Genomic DNA, 26,574 nt, shown 5'->3' on the forward strand with positions numbered 1-26,574 from the left:
TATATGAGGCAGAAACAGAGTTTTTACAATTCTAACTAGCTTGAAAGTCAATATTTGATATGATCAAATAATAACTTTGACCAAAGAATAACTTTGACCTAGCCTGAACTCTCTCAGGCAGCTTTCTTGTCATGTCTTTAAGTAGTCTTCAGGAATAGTTCTCCAGGTTTCTTGAAGGACATTCAAATCTCTTCTTCAGCTGTTGGCTTCCTTTTGTTCGGTTCTCTCTCTGCTTCAATGTCACGTGCAGGCTCTGGTTAGAACAACACAGTCATGTGTTGTTCTAACCAGAGCCTTCCATTTTGTGTCTTCCTATTCGGGTATGCTTTTACTGCATGTGTGGTGTGTTTAGGATCGCTGTCATGTTGAAAAATGAAGCCACTGCCAATCACACTGTAGCACTTGTGCCGCTACAGTAGCCCCAACACATGCACCGGGACACAATGTTTCTGTTCACTGCACGTCTCTTTATTTATCCAGTATAGATTTTGTACTGTTCACATTTAATACAAGGTTTGTCCGGCCAGCTTTAGTCCACTTGTTGCTGCTTCTCTCCTACCAGGTCCAGCCTCCTTCTGCCACACATCCGTCCCACTGCAGCTGAGCCATAAAACCCAACCCTCCAACACACACCCCCATCACCAGACTTAGGCCGGGGAGCCATTCAACCTAACCTAACCTACTATGGGGCTACACCATAGCTCTTGCGATGACTCTTCTATCACTCCCATCTCCAGCATAGCGGCCAAATCCTTCTGAGCGATGCGTCTTTTGTGTTCAGGCAACCTATAGGACAGCTAGTAACAAAGTGCCTAAAGATACAAATTAATATTTGTTCAGGCTCATCCCTTGAGTTAGGTACTTTGTATATGCTTGAATGAGTCAGAGTTAAGTGGCTTAACAAGGACTGGACTGAAAATGAGTGAAAAAGGAGCCAATGTCCAAAAAAAGTCTGGCCCCTTGGAAGCAAAATATAAAGAAATGAGGGGTGGCTTAAGACTTTTGCACAGTACTGTATATTTTTCAGAAGCTTGCAATTACAGAGCCAAGTTCGCACATTTCCTGTTTGAATGTGCGCTCACTGCTTTTCACCTGCTGTGATAACTTTGATTGGCAGCTCAAGTTCTTGTAAGGGAGATAACTTAATGAAAAAAAAAGAGCTAATTTTATAAAACCAGTAAAAACATCTGATCAAAATGAAAAAAGTAATAAAGTGTGCAAAACAAAGTGTAGAAGGTATATACCCAAATTCACATGACTTATATGCAATGGCAGTTGAATTCTATAGTCACAGCTGCTGTTAAAGGGGACTTATTATGCTGTTTCCCAGCTCATTATTTTTATTCTTAGACTCTACTGGTGTGACTCTTTGCATGTTTCACAGTTCAATACAGTCTTGTACTGAGCCTTTGTGCAACCCTTTCAGTTCATCCACTGTCTGAGACAAGCCACTTTAACTCTCTTCCCCCTCCTGTGAAGCCAACTTTCTTCTAATTGGCTGGCCCCAGCAAACAGAAGGTTTGAACAGCAGGTGGGTGGTGCTAGTCATGTTTAATATGAGCATTAAGCACTGTCATAGTATACATACAGTACAACAGAAATCAGGGAAAAGCAGAACTTGAAATTAATGTTGCCTTTTTATGTAGTGTATCACATTGAAACCAATGGCCCAAAACAGTCTGATGCACTCTTCCTAGATTCACTCTAAGAATACACATAACATGAATGCTATTTATTTTGCTCACAGTAAAACCAATATAATTGAGCTCCCTTTGGAATCTGAGTTGCATTGTAACTCAGGCATTTTACTGCAGTATTTCTACACAAACGTAAACAAAACATTAAAATGAAGAAAAATCTTAATTCAATATGAGCCTTGTTCATCTATTTATTTCGCAAAGTTTTAGTCAATTATTTGAACGCTCCATTGATCTCATTGTAAACAGACTTCAGCGTCTTCATTCTTTGTCATAAAGACATTTTTTTTTTCTCTGAAGTGCTGTTGTTGTAAAACTTATTTACTGAGCATCCCTCTTCAGATTTTTCAAAGGCTCTTTTGTGTAAATATGAGAGGGAAATGTTCTGATAGCTGCATGCATTAGCGACACAAAAATCACATCTCACTGTACATTTAACAAATGATGTGCTGTTTGGACTTTAAATACCAGTTTTGCACCTCTACCACCCCCCTTTCTCCCTTTTCTCTGCCTCGCCTTTCTTCAGTCTCTCCTCGTCATAATTATTCATTCATTCAGCTTCCTCATTGCATGTGCATTGGCTAAGTGGTGCAGTAATCAGTTTTCTGATGAAAGACTTTTGTCCCCTGTAATCCAAAAGAGCATATGCCAGGTCTGACTCTGGGTCTTTTCATACTGAGGCTAAAGAGGCTGTGCCTCTAGAGGCTTAGTATTCTTAATCTGAATGGCTTTTTGCATTTGCTCATTTTCTGCTGTCACCATCAACACTGCACGTGCGCTCAACAAGAAGCTCACAGTGCTTAAACACCGTTCCTGCTTTTTATTTATTTTTTGTTCACTACAGGTTAATGGTAAAAAGACGTTTTCTGCTTAAAGTGTACAGCTGATATTGTAGCAAAGGCTTAATAATTCATTTCTACTTTTGTTGTTTAGTTTAGTAAGTACTCAACTAATAAGCTTAATAGCAGCAGTGCTCTGTGAGCCTGCACTCAAAAACAGAGGTGTCCTCCGTTGAATTTTAGTGTGCTTGCATGCCAGCATTGATAATTAGCATTAAAAACAAAGTACAACTGAGGACAAGGCCCCCTCCCCTTGCAAAATCTCTGTCAATGATGCTGGAGATCTGCTGCCTTCCCAACTTTTATGCTTCCAGGTTGTTTACCTGCTGCTGCTCTGACTCTGGGGCAAGCGCACTTTTTTTCTGCTTCCTCCTGCTTCTCTCTGACACAGCCTCTCCAGCACAGCCCGGTGCAAACTGGGTCTTTCCCTTTTCGTCTCTTCTTTTAGAAACAGCTAGTTCAATGCCTCTTCTTGTCTTCCTTACCTCACCTCTCTAGGTGGATAGGGCGGGTAAGTAGAGAATAAAAGAGTTTCCACCATATAAAAAAAAGTAATATAAAAAAGATGCATTCATAGGACTATACTTTTTATAGGAATACTATGTATTTTTTGAGAACCAAAATATTAAAAGACTAAAGGGCTCAGGGTGTCTGTGATTCCTGATCAACACTGATTAATTTCTATTTTAATCACACATAAATGCTCCATAGTTTTATTACAAACACAGTAATAGGGTTAATGTGCATATTTGTCAATCAGACTTAAATAAAGCAAAAAAACACAATTAAAAAAGATTGAGTAATTTTATGGATTTAAAACACATTAGGTTTATTAGCACTCTTATATAATGTAAGTATGTAATAAACTTAATGTAATGCATATTACATTACTTGTATTAAAACTGTGGAATCCAAATGGATGGATGGAAAAAATGTAGATGTGACAAACTCATAATGAAAAACTGCACCATCATGGTGGCACTACAGGAAAAGTACTTTCTGAATTATAGAATATTTCATGGATTAAAAAAGCTATTTGACTTTTGCTTGCTCTGTTTCCTGATATATTGAAACTGAAGATCCTCAAGAACACGTGCTGCATACTGTAGTTTGTATATTGGTGGCTGTCACTGATGGCATTGATGTTTGGGAAGAAACTGTCCAGTCATTAAATTGTTACTGTATTCCTGTCATGTACATACCTGCAAAAGGCTGACATGGCAGAGCAGACATGTCTAATAGGTGTGCTTTTTAAATAGAAACAGTTAGTACACCATTAATGGTGTCTCCAGTTGTCAGAAATGTCTCAGGCTTGTTGTTTACCTCTGTGCAAAGTGTGGATAGCTATTATTAGTCAGTGCTGTTGATTCTGCAGTTCTATATTCACCTCTCCAGGCTCCACTTGCTGCTCCCGCGGCTGCCACACATCACTTCAAGAATCTGATGAACTGTACCAACCTCAGATTAACCTCTAGCCCTGTCTTTCTTTTTCTGCAATCCCAGACCGTCACTGGAGGTGAGACATTCACTCACACGCTTGGCACATGGGAACCAATGCGCACAAAAAAGCTATGCCTACACAATCTCACACACACGTGCACACACGCACACACACATGCACAGGAAAATGAAGTTCCTTCATTGACAGGGTTATAGAGAGGTTTAAAATCCACCTGCCCTCCACTGTCAGACAGGCCCTGCTGTGTCTGGAGTTTAATAGACTCAGGCAGATAGCTCTTGGAACAGAAAGGAATATGTTTTAGGATATTCAAGTGCAATGGTGCACTGGTAAAAGAATTTGGACTCTTATTGTGGAAGACATTTAACAGTAAAGAAAATCATAAAAAAGACAATGTACATTAATCTGAGTTAAAAAACTGCTCAAAAACACTAAAGGATCACTTTGAAAACACATCAGATCTCAATGAAAAAAAAATTATGCTGGATATCTACAGTATACTGATATGGACTGGGTATTGTGTTAGGAATGAAACGATGCCACATCGTTTGATGAAAATGATCAACCTGCAGAGGGCTGAATTCAAAGACACTCTGAAAATCAAAGTGAAAAAAATATGCAGCAGGCTAGAACATTTTGCCAAAATTTCATTGCAGCAACTCAAAATGGTACTCAGTAGTTGTCATGCTGAACAATGTTACAGGCAGCATAACGTTCTCTGTGGCTTCTCCAGACCCTTTTCACGTGCTCAATGTGAACCTGCTGTCATCTGTGAAAAGCACGGGCACCAGTGGTGGACCTGCCAATTCTGGTATTCTATAGCAAATGCCAGTCGGGCTCCACGGTGCTGGGCAGTGAGCACAGGGCCCACTAGAGGATGTCAGGCCCTCAGGCCACTCTCATGAGGTCTGTTTCTGATTGTTTGGTCAGAGACATTCACACCGGTGGCTGCTGGAGGTCATTTTGTAGCTCTGGCAGTGCTCATCATGTACCCTCTTGCACAAAGGAGCAGATACTGGTCCTGCTGATGGGTGAGGGACCTTCTATGGCCCTGTCCAGCTCTCCTCATGGTACCAGTAGTGACACTGACCCTAGCCAAATGCAAAACTAGTGAAAAAAACAGTCAGAAAAGATGAGGAGGGAAAAGTATCAGTGGCCTCCACCTGTAAAACCATTCCCGTTTTGGGGGTTGTGTCATTGTTCCCCCTCCAGTGCACCACTTGTTAATTTCATTAAGAGCAAAGCAGCTGAAACTGATTAACAACACCCTCTGCTACTGACTAGATCAATATCTCAGAAGTTTAAGTGACTTGATGCTATACTCTGATTAAAAAGTGTTATAAAAAAGATCAAGATCAAACACTTGTCTTTTTTATTTTCTTTACTATTAAATGTTTTCCACAATAAGTGTGTTGAAATTCTATTTATATTTGAGAGAATTACCAGTACTTGCACTTGAATAACCAATAAGATATTCCCTTCAGTTCCAAGAGCTATCTGCCTGAATCTATTAAACTCCAGACTTAGCAGGGCCTGTCTGACAGAGGAGGGCAGAAAAACGTCATGTGAGTATTTGTTGCCCATGCAGGGTTTTTACAGTGTTGGCTGAATTAAAATCAAGAAGATAAAGCTGAATTGATCATTTCCAGTACAATGGCTATCAGTGCACTTCCTGCAATATCAACACAACATACTGGATACCCTCCCCAAATACTAAATGTGCAAAGTGCATCTTAAATGACAGGAAGTGTGCTTCCAGGCAGCCATGACTAATAAATAATGTGCACAGCGCCAGACTCTAAATGCTCAGTAAATCTGACTTTATGTCAAGCAATTGTAGATTTTTTAAAAAAAGCATTATAAAACAGTGATGGAAAAAATCAGAGTGTTACCTTAAAAACAAAGGACAAAAATTGAGGACACCATTGGGACGTGCTCCTAATGAGATGGTAGATGGTGTCCTGGGGAATCTCCTCCTAGATCTGGAGCAGGGCATCACTGAGCTCCTGGACACTCTTAAGTGCAGCCTGGCTACATTGGATGGACTGAAACATAATGTCCCAGAGGAGTTCTATTGGATTTAGTTCAGCTGAGCGTGGGGGTCAGTCAGTGCTATCAATTCCTTCATCCTCCAGGAACTGCCTGCATAGGTCACCACATGAGGCCAGGCACTGACAGGAGGAACCCAGGACCCACTGCACCAGCGTAGGGTCTGACAATGGGTCCAAGGATTTCATTCTGATACCTAATGGCAGTCAGGGTGCCATTGGCTAGCCTGTAGAGGTCTGTGCATCCCTCCATGGATATGCCTCCTCAGACCATCACTGACCCACCACCAAACTGGTTGTGCTGAACGATGTTACAGACAACGTAATGTTCTCCACAGCTTCTCCAGACCCTTTTATATCTGTCACATGTGCTCAGGTGGAACCTGCTGTCATCTTTGAAAAGCACGGACACCAGTCGTGGACCTGCCAGTTCTGGTATTCTATGGCAAATGCCAATCAGGCTCCACAGTGCCAGGCAGTATGCACAGGGCCTGACTCGGACTGACTGAAATCGCTTTCAGACAGACTGGCGAAAATTTGCAAACAATTGCTGTCTGATTTATCAACACAAACAGCCAGCACATTACAATCAATCTGAGTCAGTCTGCACCGATGAGCACAAATCATTTGTGAAGTGTCGCTTTGCAATAGGTGACTCAACTTAACTGGTTGCCAGTTGTTTGCATTCTGGTTATATTCCCATATAAAAGCAAAGCTGCTGAGTGTTACTTATATCATTTTGCTGTCCTGCAGCAAGTACGTCACAATTTGTGGAGGAATTTCTCAATTTCTTTTTCAAATCTATCTATGTATGTATGGCAACAGATTTGTGATTTTCACTCATTTATCACAGTTAATTTGCCCCATTATCACATATACATTGCGTCTAATTGTCAACTTGACCCCATTTGATTGCAAAATGATAGACTGATAGCAGACTGACTTCAGGAAGCCAACTGACTGCGAGTGGTTGCAGACCTGGTCCTGGTCTTCAAAGCAACCATTTCAAAGGCAAGACTGCAAGTTCATCGCACACAGTTGCAATAATTTTGGTGACTGTGACTGTAGCATTAAAAAAGCTTTAGCAAGATTCTTGTCTCACCCTAGGTCCTAAAATTGTTCCTTCTCCATATCCACAGTATATTGTTTTGCACTTTAAGCAAAAGAAACCTTTGGCTGGGCCAATGCAAAGCTCAAGAGATCTCATGTTTCATTTGCTCCAACAACTTAAGTCCAGGCCCACTCCCCTACAAACCAATATCCACCAGGCTTTGCCACATCTCCTTCGAGTATGAAGCTGAGTGGAGAGTGGGTATCAGCAGAAGTTTCCCATCTTACGTAATTGTACAGCCTTAGTTTAAGATATCTGTTTAAAATCTTTATTAAGAGAAACTTATGTGTTCTTTCAACTGTGTTGAATTATAAGAATCACAGCTGCGACCAAGGCTCAAGCAGCTTTAGCACTGAACTTCAAGCTTTTGAACAATTCATTATCTTCAGATATCTCATTTTCAACACATATATCCATTTCTGAGATATGGAAAAATAGAGTTGTTTCATGCCAATTCTGATGCAATGTGCTGAATGAAATTCGATGATCACCTCAAGACTTTTCCTTCAACTGTTTCATTCATCCCAAAATGTGCACTCTGTTCTTGTTAACCAAACGCACTGGAAGCTACATACTTCAATAGACAGTTGTGGACAATTGTAACAACAGCAATTAGTCTTAAAGCAGAGTGTCCTGTGCCAGGCACAGTAATGTCTTTGTGCTAACCTGGCTGCTGGCTGCAGCTTCAGATTTAACAGAGAAGCAGGAGAGTTTACTCATCTAAACAACAGCCAGAGTTTAAACTTCAAATAAAAAACTAAAATTAAATTATCAATATTAAAAAGCCCCATTTATGTTAAAAAAAAACTATGCACCTCGATACCCTTTCTCAGAAGTTTCATTAACTCCCCGTAAATGCTGTACCAAAAATAATACTAAAACTACATGATTGGTATTGCAGCTGACAGTGGCTCATATCATGTTAAATCTTTGTGTTAAATCTAATGGAAAACTACTGAGCCAAAACCAAATGTTTATAGAACTTTGTAACTTCTCACTGTAACTCTTTCAAGCCTCGCAAATGAACTGTAAAAAGGGAACTCTCTGATGGCTTTGCATGAAATATTCTCTTTATCCATTTTAGTTTTCAAGGATCACCTTTACTGTTTTTATCTGAACCTTAAATCTGCTCCTTTGTAGCAGTTCAGCAGTTAGAAGCCAGCACCTCTGCTAAATGCATAATAGGACAGGACGTTTTTCGTGCCCGAAAAAAAAAAAAAAAAAAAAAAAAAACTGCTTGCACTTTGAGATGAGTAGATAACCTTCACACACACCAAAGGTGATTTGGAATTGTCTAAACTTCAAAGGTGTGTGATGAGTATTTGGTTTCACTCGTGTAGCGGGTGTTTTGAGGCAAGAGGAGCCCATGTGACTTTTTATTTTGTCAATAGTGCCATTTCAGTTTCTGGAATATTCCTTTGGTAGATGCTGAAAACCTTCCTCAAGGACTCCTAGCATTTGCTAAACCTAGCATGCATCAAGGCAAGACATGAAATGGGATTAGATCCACTTCATAATTGTCCCCTACAATGAAATCAGGAGAGACGCTATGGATCAACCCTGGTCTGTTCAGCCAAATGTCACCCACAATATCTTGGATACCAGTGATTAGATTTTAATAAAATTTGCGTAGCTAGAGGGGGCTGAAGGCTGTCATTGCTTCATTGTGGCATTTTACAAATTACAGTGACTAAAACAGGAGCGGAGAGGAACAAAAATGACATGATGTTCATCTCATGCACAGTACCTTCAGTCCTGTTGAACAAGTAAACAAGAGATAAAGACAGTAACTATTGAACTGGCAAGTTGCAGCTATTAACCCATTAATTGTAATACGAATAGTCTGTTTATTAAACACTATATCAGATTAAGTCATAAGCAACTCTGTCTATAGTATATTAAATATTAACAGTATAAGCAAAAAAAAAAGCATATTGTGCAACTACAGACATGGGCCACTTAATTAGGTTAACTTGTTCAATAGCCTGTCAACACAAATATCTGATCAGCCAATCATGTGGCAGCAACACAGTGCATTTAGGCATGTAGAAAAGGTCAAGACGACCTGAAGTTCAGATCGATCATCAAAATGGGGAAGAAATGTGATTTAAGTAACTGAATGTGGGATGGATCACCATAAACTGGAATTTTCCTACACAACCATCTCTAGAGTTCACAGAAAATGGGCCAACAAAAGAGAACATGTCTAATGAAACAGCTTCCAGTGATAGGAAAGTAACAGTAACTAAAATAACCACTTGTTACATCCACTATATGCACTAGTTGTATCTCTGCATGCAGAATCAGGGTCAGAATTTGACAGGTTCAGGCTGCTGCTGGTGGTGTAATGATACACTTTGAGCTCCTTAGTACAAGCTGAGCATCATTTAAACGCCACACAACTATGTGTACCCAACTTCAATGGCTGTTTCCAGCAATCATCTCAAAATGTTTTTTTAAACATGACAATGAGATCACTGTACTTAAATGGCCTCCACAGTCACCAGATTTCAATCCAATAACAATAACAATAACAGTACTAGCAAGGTGTACCTAATAATGTGTCTGATATGTGTATATTCAAATTTAAATACAACAGGCAATATGTGTGGACCTATATTTATATACAGTATATCAGGATAGAAGAGAAATATAGCAGCAGCTGAATAAAAGGGATTTTCTGTCAGAACAGCCTCAGTTCTTTGTTGTATGGATTCCATTAGATGTTGGAAGCTTTGAGACTGGGCTTCATGATGACATGAGTGTATCACTCAATTTCTATAGATTTGTCAGCAGTACATTCATGCTGCCAATCTCCCATTCTGCCACGTGGAACAGATTTATTTGTTGTGAATGTGAAAGCCACTGAAGTCCACTTCATTGTCTTTGTCATGAAACCACTTTGAGATGTGTGACGTGGTGCTCTGTCAAACTGGAAATAGCCATCTGGAGATGGTAACTTGTGAAACCCAAGCAGGTGCCAAGAAAACATTCCCCACGCCTTCACACCATCACCACCACCGGCTGAGTTCCCGTTGTCTCGCTGACCTCTTATCAGCGAGGTGGTTTCGGACTGTGGTGCTTGGAAATTCCAGCAGTTTCAGAAGTACTCACATCAACACCAACACCGATACCGACTCTCTCCCCGTTATGTTGTTTGACGTGAACATTAACTGAACTGAACCTCAGTTCAGCTCCCCGCTGAGGCTCAAAGATCCTGGCAGCAGAACTGAAGCTCCTGTGGGACGTAGATCTGAGCGAGAGATGACCAAGCTAATTGTTTTCAACGGGCCTTGCGAGCTGCTATGACCAGCTCACAGAAAGGGGTTGTGACCTCTTGCCAGTGTCCGGGCATGTGTTAAAAGCCTTCCCACAGTGCAACACGCCCCGGACTAATTTCACACCCTTTTCATTGTGAAGGAGCCCAGCTGCGCTCGTGTACATTTAAGTTCGCTATATTGCTGTGCAATTGAGTTTGCAGATACTCGCACTCTGTTTGCCTTTTTTCCTTGCATGTAGCGCGCACATGTCCCTGTGTATTCCTTTTTTTCTATATGAATTTGTATCTGGGTTTAGGTTTGTCATCCTTGCACGGTGGCCTACAATAAAGGCAGCTATGCCTTTCAGTATGATTTGTGTCGCACAGCAGATTCCTCTTAGTGAAGAGCATTTTCCACATGCCCGCTTCTCTCTCCACTCTCGCTGGGTGAACGTCTCACTAATCCAATTTAGAACTAGGAAAACAGATTTCTGTCGTGCAGCGCCACTGACGAAACAGTCTTTCTATACTGTGTCTTTTATAGTCATAAAGTGGGGTATGAAGCTCATAGTCAGGGGATAGTTATGTATCATTTTAAAAGTGAATATATGCACATACATAAGCACAGTGTTTCAGTTACTCTCTCCAGTGTTATCATTGGGTCGTATAGAAAATCTGATTGTGACACACTGCATCAGTCTGTTATACAGTCTGTTATACAGTCTATCACCTCTTTCAGGGTTTTGTCTGCGGTGTGGCTTGGGTTGTTTTATTAACTTTTTCATATTTTAAGATAGTTTTACATTATTTCCACCTGACATGCTTGTTTTATGCTTTCCACTCTTTTACTCCTCACTTAGTAGCAGGGGCATGTCCAAAGGGCATGACTTGGGGTGGCATTTACCACTCGTAAAATATGACTGGCTCCCCCACGACCAGTACCATTGGACTGCAATACTGTTAGGCTTACAATCAACACTATTGATTGAGAGTACGATAGGTCCATTAGGAAAGGAACTTTTTTACATTTACTCAAACACTTTGCTAATGCACAGGTTTAATATATGTATAGTACCAGGCAAAAGTTTGAATACACTAACCCATGGGTGAGTGTGTCCAAACTTTTGACTGGCACTGCATATAATATATAACCTGTGCATTATTAAGATAAGATAAGATAAGATAAAACTTTAATGATCCCACGACGGGGAAATTTGTGCATTACAGCAGCTCAATACAGAGAAAAAATGAAAAGGATGAGTAAGAACAAATAACTAAACTAAAAACTAAAACTAAAATTCAATAGAATAAAATAAAATAGCAAAAAACTATACACATATACATAAGCACTATATACATAAATATATATATATATATATATATATATATATATATATATATATATATATATATATATATATATATATATATATATATATATATATATATATATATATATATATATATATATTTACATATACACACATATACACACACGTCAAACACTATATACAGATATCAAAATATTATATACATTTGTAGCCGGTAAGGTACACAGCATACACGGTATGCATTATATGGGTGAGTGTAATAAATAAAATGTATCTGACTGTATGGATAAAGTGATGGCAGTGTAGGTAAAGTGTCCAAGTGACTCAAGACATTATGATGTGTTATACAGTCTAACTACTGTTGGGATTAGACTGGGATTTATACTTAAGCTATTTAAGTATAAAGTTTTACTTATGTCTAACAGTCTAAATAATTTTTTCCTACTTCCCACAATTGACAATTGCCTGCCTGAAAATCATGCCCACTGTTTTCTACACCAATTTTCTCCACTAATTTTATTTCTGATTAAATACTGTGATCACTCTCCTGTGCCATCCCATTTTAAAAAATCATGGAAAATTCCCCTGCTTTGGCAGCAGAGCAGTGAATGCAAAAACACCACCAGTTTCCCAGAGGTTTGCTGTGCTGTGGATGCTCCTGTTGTCTTTCTGCCTATGTTTCCATTTAACTGTTTGTCCGTGTACTCGAGTTACAATGAATGACAAATTGACAAACTGGTAACTTGCAACAGTCATGATGATCCAAGAGGTAATCCTTGATTGTGTTTTACTGCTGCTTTTCTAGATACTCAGTCTCACACATGCAAACAAACCATTATGTGTGGACTGATAGCCCAGTGACGAGCTGGCAAATATCCACAGAGGTAGATCCCTAATGCAGACAAAAAGCTGTTCCAGTTGGTTAATTTGTGTTTGTTGCTAATCAGGCTTGATAACCAACTCTTCAAACAATTCATATGAAAAGCTCATTCTTTTTTTTTTTTTAGAAAGCTTTGGGGAGCTTGTGCAAGTCTTTCAATTCCTCAGTTGTTAAAACCGACACATTTCAACATGTGCAAGCAAACAGTCTCCGTTTCTGGTTTGTGTCACGGTTTTCACGGTCTCGCTACTGCTTACTGAGGAGTTGGCGAATGTTTGCATCTTCCATGCAAACTATGGGCAACCATGGCAACAAGAGGTTTTTGGTGCAGCAATGTATACCTCTTTGCAACCAATTTCATCTGGTGACAGCCAGCCACCTCAGTAACTGCTTGCCAACCAATGGAGGAATACAAAATTTTCCCTAGGAACAAATGGGTACCATATCAAACATCCACAGATGTAGATATTTGCCATGGGGTCCCTGATTGGGGGGGTTTAGCAATCAGTTTCACAGTGACTGCCAGCAATGACTTGCAACCGGTTGTGGAATAGACATTTTTCTCTAGCGACCGGTGGCTGCCATGCAGTCACAAACCAGTCTCTAGGCCTGTGTGACCGGGGCTTAAAAAATCTTCTCAGACTATAGTAATCTTCATCACTAGTTGTTACATTCCCTTCAAAAAATGTAAAGAGTTTACATCAGGCTTACTATGCTGCTTCCAGGTCCTGACCTCTGGCTTCCACCCTTACCTACTATTGGCTCTTGCTGAGTCCTGCAGCCAATGGATGCTCTGCAGGGCCTACGTAAGTTGACTGTTGCTACACTTCAGAGCCTTTGGCCATTTTTTTTTTTTTTTTGTGGTTGGAGGACCATGTGCTTTTGAGTGTGCACCACTGCTCTCGGCTTTTGTGAGGTTTCTTATGTTTCTGGTCATCTTGTTTTTTTTTCAGTTGTTAACCTTGATTGATTTGTCCTTCGGTTTTCTTTTGTCTTCTGTTATAGTGCCTCGAGGAAGCTTGTAGGGGAGAGCTGCCCTTTTCTTTTGGGAGTCTCCTTTTTCTCCTGTTTTGCTTGGTTGTTCGGAAGCTCAGGTGTAGGTTTGTAATCTTTTTGTTAACTAAATTAATTACTTGACGGGGTTTTATTTTAAGTTGGGGTTGTTTTGTTTGTTGTGTTGGCCTTGGCACTTCCTGAAATTAAGTTGACATCTTGGCAATAAAACTTTTCAAAGTAACCCAAAGAGCCTCCTCACGTTCCTCCATCCAGCATTACTTTACTCCCCTCACCCCTAGACCATGTTGGGGATGTAATACTAGTAAATTAACCTTTTTGAGGAAAATCTGTTTAGTGCTTTAGTCACCAGTTTTCAACCACTTGCAGTACTATGGAGTAAAGTTTTCTGTCTTACCTTCAGGCAAACACGAAGAAGCGATTTGTCCAAAATACATTCATTACAGCAGGCGGCTGAAATCACATTTATTATTAATTTTTGGAATTTCATGCAAGTGCTAAATAAATGATTCAAATATTTAGAAATCAATGAAACTATGCATGTGAGTGATACATTAAATACTATGATGCACAAGAAGTAATGATGTGCATTCACTTTATGAAATTATGCTAATTTTTCTTCTGTTTCTTTTTGAAGGATTGTGTAACCCGAACATTTTTTCAGTTTTGTCTGTGTGGTGACTACATGTAACATAATCACAGAAGGAAATAAATCTAAAATGAGTCTCCTTGAAGGCTGTCCTTGAGTCATTTCATAAGATAACATGATTTTACACTATGATAAAATGCTCAGTGGTAATAGATAGGATGATTACATAATGACCTGATATCTTTATGTCTGTACGGGCATTACTGATTTTGAAATCCCATAGTAGTACATATCAGAATATGCTGCCTTGTGATTTTTGAATTTGAGACACTTACCTGTTGATAATTTAAGCTAATTAGAAATAGCACAATAGTAAAACATATAAAAAGTCCATCTTTATTCATTCAAATAGAGGTCACCCACATATTGTCTTTCTTCTGTAGATTATAAATTGCACCTTTCTTTCTCAGCCTCTTCTTCTCCACCCACCGTCTCTCAGCGTTTGAGAAAGTCGACTGAATTTAAATGGGATAAATCATAAATCTGATTAGGTGAATATTCTCTGTGATCTGCAGGGCAATATGGAAGAAAGGTGGTGAATTGAAAATGATGAGACTTCTTTCATTTTCATTTTTTTTCCTCTGTCTGTCTTCCGACCCACCCCCCGTTAGGAGTTTAGTTGAATAATTTACTAGCAGGGCAATAATGTGAGGTACTTCATTAGATGGAAAAGCTCTCTGGTGTCAACTGAGATGTCTCCTAATTGAGAAGCCTTTGATGAATCTTGATCAGAAGTTTGACAATTTTAACAGTCCTGAGACATATTACAGTAAGCTATAATTTTAAAAAGTTGCCACAGAGGTTTTAATATGGCTCTGCAAATGGTCATTAATTAACTATGGCTCAGGATGGACTGAAGAACACTTCCCCCAATTTAAATCAAGAACTTAGTTTTGATTTAAATACTCAAAAGCAAGGTGACAAGTGGTGCTTCTCTTTCAGGGTGTTGAATTTAAGAGTTATTTCACATATCTTTTAAGTTTTTTTAACAACCGGAGATTCTTTAACTTAGAGGAAAAGTGCAATTTTTTTGTTCTAGGCTAAAGTTGAAAAATTTATGTATCGATAAAAGCAAAACACAAGTCCACCATTATTGCCTCTTTAGGAATTGAGAGGTTAAGTAGCCACAGGACTGGGACACCTTGCACTCACTGAGTTAACCAAGAACTGCTCTGTATCTTAGAGTCAAATGTGAGGCCATCTGTCTGACAGCTAAAGCTTGGCTGAGAGTGGGTCATGAAACAAGACAATGATCCCAAGCACAGCAACAAATCTACAACAGAGTGCCTGAAAAAGAAAAGAATCAAGATGTTGCAATGGCCCGCTCAAAGTCCAGAACTCAACCTACGTAAGTGAAATGTTGCGGTGGGACCTTCAGAGAGCTGCGCACAAACAAATGCTCATGCTGTGAAGAAGAGTAGGCCAAAATTCCTCCACAACAATGTGAGAGACTAAAAAAAAAAATTTTTTTTTGACTTTAAATCAACTAAAAGGCTTTAATATCTCCAAGATTAATATGAAACAAATAGAAGTGGCAGATTTCAATCACAGTTTCAGCATCTGTTTTGCTGTGGAGGCTCGTCTGTTTGTTTAATCAATCATCATCTCATTATAACTCCCAAAACTACAATAGGAGATAGAGCCTTCAGTGATCTAGCTTGTTTCCAGTGTAAACACCTCACAGTTTGTTTTTGGAGGCAGATAATCTCCTCTACTTTTTCAGGCCTAAATGTTCCTTTTTCATGAAAGCATCACTAGTAGATGTTGAACCCTATATAAGTAATGCTGCCATTGGCTTAGGCACTTATCCCTCAATGGTTTTATAAGAGGGGGAGTTCTTCTAAGAGGGGAGTTCTTCCTCCCCACTGAAGCCAAATGCTTGTTCATAGGGATCTTTGGAGTGCTCATATTATAAAGTCTATTTCAGCACTCTTATAAACACTGCATTGTGTCCCGGAAATTAGCACCATCAGTGGTTTATCTCTGTTATCTGAATAATGGTATTGGATACTCATACACATTCAGTCACATTTCCTGTAAGAGATTTTATATAAATATTATTTTCTAACAGACAAGCTAAACCCTTTGGAGAAATAAGCAACACATCAAAAACAGATGCAACACCGTCTCGATGAAATGAAGAGTCCTCGATATGACCAAGAATTGTTCCTGTCTGGCACCTCTGGCAACACCTGTGGCCCAGTAGGACCAGTACCTAGTCTTTCTTTGCTCCCCAATGATAAAGAATATACTGCAGCTGAACTTCCCAATGTAGTTTTATGAAAATAAAAGACTATTTAATTGTAGCAATCCTTTTCACATTAGGCTGAAGATACATTTCATTACAGGTTCTGAGGTCAGGAAGCAGCATCAGCTTCTCAGCCAGATGACTTCACATTATTCAGTCCAAGATCATTAACTGCAAACATTATTGGCCCTAAGTAAAGCTTTATCAGAGTTTGAGTTTAATGAAAAGGAATTACATGAAGTTATTATGTGAAATGGGTTCTTTGCCGGTTCTGTGGGTCAAGATATTCTAGAAAACACCTTTAAAGATGGTGTAAAAATATGAATGGTTGGACCAAGTGACAAATGAGGCTGTATGTTCCTGTACAGAATAAAGACTGTTTTCAGGTCAGGTGCATTTATTCTTACAAATAATATATATCCTCTGAAAGTGGGGGGCTATGGGTAAAAATGGCTGTAATTCCTAAACAGTTAATGTTGATACTTTTGTTAAATGCCTTGAATTAGAGCTGAAAATCTGCACTGACTGATTTAAAATCCAAATGGTGTACAGAAGAAAAATGACATATATACACACATACATATGCATACATATACACATCTACAGCCGCAGACTGCACAAGTAATAAAAAGAGGGAGGGTGAGGATTAGTGCGTGTCAGAGCCACAATAATCCAGGATGAAACAAGGAGCATCCACGAATACATCACGAAGATGGCCCCCTGAGATGAACTGCTACAATAGTGCCTCAGGCAGCATAAGACAGACTGTGATGAGGAAGAGGAAGAAAAAATGTTGTGGAAGACCAAGCCCCTCCATGGAATGCATCATTAACAGATATAGGAAGTAGCTAACATCCTACTGGTGGCTAAAGAAGACCTGCATGAGGGGCAGCACTGAGGTGCAAGAACAGACCCTAAGCATCAGATCCACAGAGGCAGGAGTCTACCACAGCCAACCCAAGTTGCAGTAAAAATGCCCCAGAGAAAATTCAGCAAATTGTAGCAGGATGTAAGATGCAAGCTGGGACAGTGTTCACTGAAAGGCATAGCCAAGTGTCTGGGACAGTATACAGGGACATCTGTGCTGGGTATGGATTAAAGGTCCCCTAGTCCTGATGAGAGACGCCTCCAGAAGGGGTTGGAAAAGTAGGGCTCGGGTCCTTTGGGACTTTAAGTTCCAGACAGATAAGCAGCTGCTGGCCAACCATGTCTATGGTGGTGGTTGACAAGAAGCAGAAGGCAGCAGTTATGATAGGTGTGACAATCCCAGGTGACAGTCACATCAGAAAGGAGCAGTATGAAAAGACTGTGAAGCACCAAGGACAGAGGGAACAACTGGAGCAGATGAGGAAGGTAAAGTCCAAAGTGGTCCCAGGAGGGATTAGGTAAGATACCGTGCAGAGCCTGTATAAGGTCCCCGGTTGAAGATCCAAGGTTGAGGAAGACACCTGCCCACCCCATTTACACTCTTTATAAATATATGAATTATGTGTCTATCTTTTATATTACTCTCATATTTGTAAGCGCTGGACACCTGAATTTATTGATTAAAAAAAAACAAATGTGGACATTGCTTTGTTATCTAAACTTGGTGACCTTCTTAGCCGGGCACATTAGATGTAGCTCAGACTCTGCAAGCAAACAGAGAGGACTGTTTTATCATGCTGGAGACACTGGCGAGGAGAAGCCATTGATCTGTGAAACCACAATGTGAAGCTTCTGCTCTGCTTTTTGAACAGTGTGTGTTGACTGCAAGTTTGAAAGGAAATGGAAACTTTTTCATCCTAAACGTTTGAATAACTTATACATTCCTAACTTTCACTTTCTTTCTATATACTCTGCTATGAACATAAAGGACTGGGTGCAGTGCAAACAGTCCTTTCTTACCTTGTCACCCTTGTGCCAGCTAGTAGAGCTTGATGAAAATGTAAAAAACAAGGCTCACCTGAGGGTCATATATTTTTCTATGATGTCATCTATGGATTATCAGTCGCTGTTAATCTCTGTTTATGAAATGACCATGGCTTAGGAATGACTTCTTCATTTGAGCTCGTACAATATGTCTTTCTAACCAGCCTTTGGCTTTCGAGTACACTTAAAAGCCACAGTTGTAAATGTATGGTTGTTCCACTGTATCTAGCCACAGAATGAGCAAAGTGAGAGAAAGCAATAGTGACGGGGCCTGCCAACAAACTTGAGTGTCCATTCAGTTGTTATCAATTGCATTGTCAGTAGGTCACCTTCTGCACTCTACCAGCAAGCCCAGAAGACAGTTACTGTTCATTCTACTTAGTGATAAAACGGGATTAATCCAGATTATGCAGGAGATTGCTGGAGGCCATGTGTTAAATGTTGTTCTACAGAGCTTTCTAAGTGCTTTATGATGTGAAAGCATGGCTAAGTAGTTTTGGTGCATAAGCCCAACAGCACAGTATGTGAAAACAAGAGTAAACACTGATTAAAAGCAGCAGAAAAAAGCAGTTGAAATTAAATTCCAAAAGATGGGACTCCAACTCATGTCTCACGATTGAAAACAGGTTGGCTTGTGTCTCTGCAAGCCCTCCAATCTCTTAATGCAGACTTCTGTGGCTTTTCTGAACTGTGTAATATTCTGTTCAGCAGGGCAGAACGACCACAGCTAAATGAGGTGATCACTGCCTACTGCAGTGATTCTGAAACTGTGGGATGCAGAATCACTACAGGTGGGGAGTTATTTTGCTAATATACTGACTTTAATTGAGACACAAATCTTCTCAGATCCTTTTGTTTGTTTTTTGTTATTAGACCAAATAAAAAGTTGTGAAATGAGGTGCAATTTTTATTTATTTTTTTGTCTTCTGAAGAGCAGCACGTCAAATTTGAGAACCACTGACCTACTTGTAGGTAGTGGAGATGCCATATTGCTACTATGTATTGGAATATGGTACAATGTGTATCAACAGACAATGCAGTGGCATTGCTTAATTATGCAGGGAACTGCATAGTAGTGTATCTGTAATTCACAGACGTTTGCAGACACATGTCTACTTGTTGCAGCTGTCTGCTGCTGCTGCAGTGTCAAGAATATGTGGCCATCCTGTGTCTCTGGGGGTGTGCTCCGGTCCCTTGTTGTGCTGGCCGGAGTCCTTTCTGGGCTTTGGCTCTGGCCACTGTCCCTCAACTCGTGCGGTCTCTGTTGGGTCTTACTGAGGGCCCCTCAGCACTGGTGGAGGCCTTTCTGCATGTTTCTGTCTTGTCACACAGATGTCCACTACTTCTTGCTCTTTGTTGTTGGTTGTGGCCACTTTTCTAGGCTCACGTGGGTTCTCATCACCGCTGTTATGATATTTGGACGCTGGTGATTCTGACTGATTAGAATGATTGATTTGATTAGAGTGGGGGTGTCCTCACAGCATACATCACCACGCTTCCTGCTTTTGTTTTTGCTTGTTTCTTTATCTTTGTTTAATGGTTTGGTTGCTGGGTTTTGGACATTAGGGAAAATCACATGCATGTCTTCACAAATGCATTCACAAAAAAATGGGGGGGGTGGGGTTACTAATGATATATGACATCTCAGCTTGCTACCTTCATTTATAGAAATAGGACACCTCTCAATACATTCCTAACACTACAGGTGTAATGGGCATGGCCCCTTGAAAAGAGAGTCCACGTTTGGACCAAAAACAAAAAAAAAGGATAGCTGGATATACAGCACTGTGCAAAAGTCTCAAGCCTCCCTCATTTTGTTGTATTTTACTAGGAAAATTGTGATTTATTGAAACATGTGCAAACATTCATTGAAATACAGTATATAAGGCAAAAAAGATTGTGCAATTCTAATGAGCTTGAAAGACAATATTCGGTATGACCACCTTTATTTTATAACACAACCTGATCTCTCTGAGGCAGCTTTCTTGTAATCTCTTTAAATAATCTTCAGGAATAGTTCTCCAGCCTTCTTGATGGTCATTCAAAGCTCGTCGTTGGATGTTGGCTGCCTTTTGTTCTGTTCTCTGTCAAGATGATGCCACCCTGTTTCAATAACATTGAGGTCTGAGCTCTGGGGAGGCCAATCCATGACTAACAGTGTTCCACTGTGTTTGTTTTTTTCAGGTATGCTTTTACTCCATTGGCAGTGTGTTTGGGATGATTGTCATGCTGAAAATTGAAGTCAATTGCACGTCCCAGATGATATTACAAACAAATTCCTGATGGTAATTTTCAGTATTCATAATTCAATTAATTTTGACAAGATCTCCAACACCACTGGCTGAACTGCAGCCCCAAACCACGACAGAGCCTCCACTGTGTTTTACTGTAGACACTCACTGTTGCACGTCTCTTCTGACCTCTTCTGTAAGTATTGACGAGAACTAAAATCTTCAAATTTGGATTCATCACTCAGACGTTTTGCCACTGATTTTCAGTCCAGTTCTTGTGCAATGTGGTATAACTCAGACTTTTCTCCCTGTTTCTCTTCCTTAAGAATGGTTTCTTGATAGTCACCCTTCCACTGTGACCATTTTTAATATCAGGATCATCTGGTGGGCCAGATGCTGAGGTCCTGTGTCAGGTCTTTGCTGGAATGTTTCCTGTTTCTGAAGGACATAACTTTCAGATGCTGTTCAGCTGGGGTTTTTTTTAGGCCTGTAACTTTTTCTTTAGTCCTCCACTTGTCCAGTTTCCTCAGATTTTTTTTAAAGGACATGCTGCACATTATGCCAAGATATACCAAGTTTTTGACTAATAGCTCTTTGGGAATTGTAAATCTATGAAAACTTACAAAAAGCCTGGCTCCTTGGAAGCAACTTATAAAGAAATCAGAGATGGCTCGAGGCTTTTGGACAGTACCATATTACATCTGGCTTGGGAGTGGCTGGGGGGGGATCACACAGCTGGTGAAAGTTGCCCTGCAAACACTGAACATTACCAGCAGCCAGCAAATGGAAACGCGGATACTTTTCCATCCATTTTCTCCTATATGTCATCCAACACATCTACAAGCAAGCAACACATGAGCTGCACACATTCCATTCCCCAATCCAAACCCCTCCAGCAGACACACGCAGCCTCCATATCTGCCACAGATATAGTAACACTGAGACTGGTGCATTTGAGCTGCAAACCCCTCAATTTTTCCATTGCTCACTCCGGTATCCTTCCATCACAAGCTGAGCGGGCCATCAGAATGCTATCACACCTTAGGCAATCAGAGATACAGTCATATGTCACAAATCGGTGTCGGCTCTTATTATAGTGGGGAGGGGGCTGAAGGCAAGTGAAAACTCACTTATCAGAAACGACATAGCTGTGACCCCCACCCCCACCCCCCCACTCCCCATCCATTTCTCTATTTGCTCAGCCCATGCTGGATATCACCTTTTCCCTTCACAGGCCAGCAATATTTGACCAATAACACAAATGTAATACCTCGCCCCTCTGCTGTCCGCCACAATCTCAGTTGATTTAATGGACCTGTAAGCTGCCAGTATAGTTTATTCAAAGCTTTTTAAAGGATGGGAAGTGAGCCTGCAGATGTGGGAAGGACATGCAGGGCTTCATCTCTATTTGACTATTATCAAATTATTCATTGGAAATTGCTATGATTTATTGCTTGGCCCAGTTTAGCAACGGTGGTATGGGAAAAGTTTTCATATCTCTTATCACCTTTTTGTATTTATTGCATTTTCTGTCGCCTTGAGGAGTTTTGCGTTTAGAGTGTTTCTGAAGCAAAGTTTTAGGGTCGTGTTTGTACAGCTTACTTTAAATTTGTAACTAATATAGAGTTTGGTCACAGGAGGTTGATCCTTTCACAAATTTCATTAAATGTATCAAATGCAGAAATACATAATTTCCATAATGATATTTACATTAGAAAGTTAACAATGAAATACCGCTCCAATTCGAAAAAAGTAAAATGTAAATAAAAACAGATTACAGTGATTTAGAAATCTCAAAAAACCCTCTTTGATTTACAACAGAATGCAGAAAAAATCTCATATGTTTAAACTGAAACATTTTATGAAAAATATTAGCTTATGTTTAATTTGATGGCAGCAACATGTCCCAAAAAAGTTGTGACAGGGGCAACAAAATGCTAAAAAAGGAAGCTGGAGGACCATTTTGCAACTAATTAGTTTGAATGGCAAAAGGTCAGTAACATGACTGGATATAAAAAGAGCATCTTAGACAGGCAGAGTTTCTCAGATGTACAGTAAAGATGGGCAGAGCATCACCAACCTGCAAAAAACTACATTTTTAAATGGTGGAACAATTTCAACATAATGTGAAGATTTTGACTATCTCATCATCTACAGTATGTAATATTGTCAAAGGATTTTAAGCGTTCCAGAAAATAACTGTCTGTGGACACAGTTTGCTGTGCTATCCACAAATTAAAGCCATATGTGAACATCCAGAAACCCCGCCATCTTCTCTGGGGCCAAAGGTCATTTGAAATGGACTGAGTTAAAGTGGAAAGCTGTTCTGTGGGAGGCCCCTATATATTTCAGCAAGAAAAATACTAAACCTCATACTGCATCTGTTACAACAGCATTGCTTTATAGTAAAAGAGCCAGGATGCTGAACTAGCCTGCCTGCAGTCCAGACCTTTCACCAACTGAAAACATTTGGTGCATCATGAAAAAAAAATATGACAAAGACCCAGGATTGCTGAGCTTCAAAAAAAGTTCAAAATGAGCTTATATTTTTCTTAAAATGGAAACTTTCTTTTTAGTTTAAACATTTGATATATTTTCTATGCTCTATTGTGAATCAAACAAGGGTTTATAAGAGTAGCAAATTATTGCATTTTATTTTGTTTACATTTTACGTAGCTTCATCACTGTTTTGGGATTAGCATTTCATAAAAATAGTAGTATTTAATACCCTTAATGACTTATTTTTCATAAAAGGACACTGTGCTTTATCTTCTCCATTAATTAACATTTTCTGAACTATGTGCAATGAAATGAATTGACAGATTCACTCAAGTGGCAAATCTCTCTTGCAAATCAATGAACTCTCTACCAAAGTCAAATGATCTGACATTACTGAGGAGAGCAAAATCCATATCTTGTTCTTTGTGCTAGACCTATCACACTCATTTTATTTCAAAGTACACATATTCTTAAAAAAATAAAATAAAAATAAAGAACTTTCATAATACATCGTAGATGGTTTATGATGCATTGACTTTGCTGATCCAGACTGCAGCCTTTGTAGCCTGGGGTTATGGTAATGTTTGATGATAAACATATTGCGCTGCATTTGAAGCTCTCAAAAGAGAGTCTGCTTACAGCTATACATATTTAAATACTGACTTTTAGGTAGCATTATGCAGCATGGGCATCTTTCAGTGGAGAAACAATTACATTAGTGGATATCAGGGAAGTGTGTTTGCATTTTTCTGTTCTTGTGTGTATGTATATATTTGTATGCAGCAAGAAGATTGTTACTTCTAGTGGCAATAATTTATATATACATGGTAAGGCAGGGAGGCAGGGAGGTAAATAAAGCGTAGGCTACATCTCCATTTTCTCATTGTTGATGTAAACCTAAGCAGGAAGACAAGATTTCTTGCATAAGTTTAAAGCCTGACAGCATCTGGTATATATGTGACTTTGGTCATGTGGATAAACTGATCCTGGTCCTGAGATCTCTGTGTATTCTATAAAGCTAAGAACTCCACAGCAAAAGTAATAACACCTCAAATAATTGATTCAATAATTACCGTGCTACCTGTTGCCATGCCTTCTTAGTAACTTATGTTTAAAGAGGCCACAATTGTTATTCTGTAGCCTGTGAGCAGAGGAACGAAGACAAAGAGACTTGGTTGTGGAATGAAGAAGTGCAAGAAAGTTTTCAAACAAAGAGGCTGGCAAAGAAAAAGTGGGACAATCAGGCATCTCATCTCAGGGAAATGACGAAAGTAGACAGGATTACTGGGAGGCTAGGAGGCAACATATAGACCAAAGAGAAAGGTGGCAAAGGATAAGAACTATAATGAGTTGTATGTGAGGCTGGACACTAAGGTAGGAGAAAAGCACTTGTAACGACTGGCTAGGCAGAGAAATCGAGCTGGAAAGGATGTGCAGCAGGATGCATGGTTTGGAGACTGTGGCACTGACAAAAAGACAGGAGGCCAAACTGGAAGTGGCAGAGCTGAAGATGTTTTGACTGGGAGTGACCAGAATAGACAGGATTAGAAGTGAGTGTATCAGAGGGACAGCTCAGGTTGAGCGGTTTGGAGACAAACCTCAGAGGAAGTTCATGGATGTAGTAAAGGAGGACATGTAGAAGGTTGGTCTGAAAGAAGAGGCTGTTAGGGATGGGGTTAGATGGAAGCAGATGATCCGCTGTGGTGACCCCTAAAGGGAGCAGTCAAAATAAGAAGTGTGATGATTTAACACTATTTCAACAGCGTGTGCAGACATTCATTTAGTTTCATTGAAACTCTAAAACTTTCTAAAAGTTTACAGATTTGGTGGAAGCCTCTTGTGTCTCAAGCCAAGCATCAGTCTTTGAATCAATGTAAAAGTGTTTTTCTTGGCTTTAGGTTAGTCTGACGGTAAAGCATCAACAAGAGGCAAAATACTTCAGGTACATTCCCCAAAATGATGTCCGGAGACTCTGAATCAAGGTGGATAAGCCTGTTTAAAATCAAAGACACAAATGATCAGTTACTAGACAGCTGTTCACAGCGACCATGTTTATACATAAAAATGGATGTGCAGACCTCTACGGGTTAGGCAGTGGCACCCTTACTACCAATAGGTATCAGGATGAAATCCTTTGACCTGGGTTCCTCCTAGTGCACGACAATGCCTGCCCTCATGTGATGAGAGTATGCAGGCAGTTCATTTAGGATGAAGAAATTCATATCGTTGATACCATTTGCCTGACCTAAATCCAATAGCACATCTCTGGGACATTGTGTTTGGGTTAATCTGATACCACCAGGTTGCACCTCAGACTGTCCAGGAGCTCATGAAGCCCCGGTCCAAATCTGGGAGAAGATTCCACTGGACACCATCCATTGTTTCATTATGAGCATGCCCTGACATTGTCCAGCATGCATACAAGTATGTGGAGGCCAAACAATGATCAAACTCAATTTTATCATCCTTCAGTGTTCTCATTTTGAATCGATATTTCAATTCATAGATTAGCAAAAGTCTACAATGAAGGTGTTAAACACATTTAAAACTATTAATGTGGATGTTTTATGCTCATTTCCAACTTTGTATTTCTATTCTTGGACACCACCAGAGTATCTTAGCATGATCGATGTTTTAAAATAACAATATATTTTCTTATATGCAGCCTTGGTGAAGCCCCACGTACAACACTGTCTGAAAGAAGCCGCTTTATCTCTTTTTAAGTCCACTCTCCCTTCAAGCCAACTTTTTTCTGATTGGTTTATTTTCTTGTGAAAGTTTGAACAGCAGATAGGTGAGGCTGCTGTGCTCACAGCCAGAGCTGTATGCCTGAGATGACCACAAGGATATCTGCTCTCGCTGACCTCATACATATCCAAGAGAAGAAAAAAAAGAAAAAAAAAAACACTCTTGTTAATTATCTTTTTTTCTGATAAAATGCATGACATATTTGATTATTGTAGTCAAACAGAAATTTGAAGCAGCTATTGCATTCAATTTGTCAAAGAGGATGAAACCACTAAATGGACTTATACTTAAATAGTGCCTTTGTACTCAAGTTGAGCACTTACTGCAACAAGTTCTATTCATGCAGTCACACACACCTTCATAGAGAACTTTTTTCTTACATTCACATGCATAATCACACCGATGGGTTCAGTATATTTCTTAGGGATACTTTGGATTGCAGACTGGAGGAGCCAGGGATCAAAACATCAACCTTCCAATTTGTAGACGACTCGCTCTATCACCTGAGCCACAGCCACCTTTGGTCCTCGAACGCTGCACCTGGAAGTGTGCGCTCTGACTGCATCTTGTTTCATTTCAACAAATTCATGAAATTTGTGTCACTTCTCAAAATGTTCCATACCTAACTGGAAAAGTTACATTGTTCCCTT

Source organism: Archocentrus centrarchus, chromosome 23 (assembly GCF_007364275.1).
Source record: "Archocentrus centrarchus isolate MPI-CPG fArcCen1 chromosome 23, fArcCen1, whole genome shotgun sequence".
Lineage (NCBI taxonomy): Eukaryota > Metazoa > Chordata > Actinopteri > Cichliformes > Cichlidae > Archocentrus > Archocentrus centrarchus.